Raw genomic sequence first — 1,661 nt, 5'->3', positions numbered from 1 at the left:
ACAACAAGAAGAGAGAGGACCCAAGAGTGCAACCAACATAGAAGAAAGCAAAGGAAAGAGATGGAAAGAGAGTCTGAGCCACATGACATCATTGAATCCCTAAATTCAGCTCTGCTGGAGTCAATCCTGCCCTGAACCTGCTCCAGTAAAATCTTTGTCTTTTTATTTTTTTTTTTCCTTAAGTAAATTTGAATTGTGTTTCTGTCTTTTTCAAACACTACTGTACTGACCAATATACTCATTTTCCCAACCCCGGACCCTTCTAGCTTCCTCTTTCCTTGGACTTCCAGGACAGTGTAATGGGCACTAGGGGATCTGACCTGTGGCCTAGGTTATATCACTTCCTTCAGCCACAACCTCTCTAAGCCTCAATTTTCTTATAAAAAGGAGATGGAGTTATATCTTTCCTATCTAACAATGTTAATATGGATCATAAATTGAAGAGTTTTGAGATCACCAAACCAGGTCATTAATAGAGAACCACTCTGGTATGTATATAATGTTTTCAAACATAAAATGACATTATTTGCTAAAACTTCTAGGATTATATCATTTCTCATTTAGTTCCCTTTATCCCTCTTTTCCCATGTTGTTAAAATAGAAATATAGTTTGCTAGCTAAAGGACTGTATTGCCCAATTTTCCAGCCAATTTTATAAAAATTTAAAATCTTAATCTCAAAAAATAAAGAAAACAGCTATGTGGAAGAGTGGAAAAAGTGTGTGGCTTAAAAGCTTAAATGTCTAGCAAACCAAGCTTTAAATCCTGCTCCACCATCCACTCCAGTTGTTTGACTCTGCCCAAGTCATTTAATCACTCTGAGCCTCAGTTTACTAATATGTTCAACAGAGATAAAATCACCCAACTTTTTGTATTGCTGTGAAATTAAAGCATTCACAGGGTCTGGCATATAGATGAAGTTTGATAAATGGGAGGGATGATATCGATCATTTTTACTACTAGTAAGAATCACAGAGGCAATGGGATCAAGTCTGAAAAGGCAGGTGGAGCTGGAAGAGTCTACTCGAAGACCTAGGCTGGCTGCATCCAGAGTCCTGGGGCCAGAGGGTCAGTAACAGTGGCACTACCTCTTTGTTCATGACTTGTTAATCCTCCCTACTCCTTAATAGCTTGTGAGGCATTGCACTTTGAGCTCCTCAAGCTCAGGGTGTGTCTTGATTATTTTTCTATTCCCGTCCTTTATGAAGAGATCAGTAAATGCTCACTGTGATATAAACATGATCATCTCCTGTTCTAGAGGAAGGGCTGCCTCTGCTTTTTGGTATCTATTCCTGAAAATAAGAAAACCAGACAGAGCCCATACCATGTACTTTTTCATTGGAAGAGAGACTCATAAGTCCCATTTCATGTGATTAAGTTGGTCTCTCAAAACATTTTCACACATCACCAGTGTCTAGTGTCTTCAGATGTGTGCAGGTTAGTACTCTGGGATGTGTGGTTCAGACCAGTGCAGAATTGGCATGACATGGGAGCTTGTCAGAAATGCATATTCTCGGTCCCTTTCTCAGACCTACTAAGTCAGAAACTCTGTGAGTGAGACCCAGGAATCTGTGTTTTTTGTAAGAACGTCAGAGATTCTTATGCACACTAAACACTAGAGAAACACCACTCTAGATAGCACCTTAATATACTTGTTTTTTT

The sequence above is a fragment of the Galeopterus variegatus genome, unplaced genomic scaffold (assembly GCF_000696425.1).
Source record: "Galeopterus variegatus unplaced genomic scaffold, G_variegatus-3.0.2 Scaffold456, whole genome shotgun sequence".
In the NCBI taxonomy this organism is placed as follows: Eukaryota; Metazoa; Chordata; class Mammalia; order Dermoptera; family Cynocephalidae; genus Galeopterus; species Galeopterus variegatus.
The sequence above is the reverse complement of the archived record's forward strand: the minus strand, read 5'-3'. Positions refer to the sequence as shown.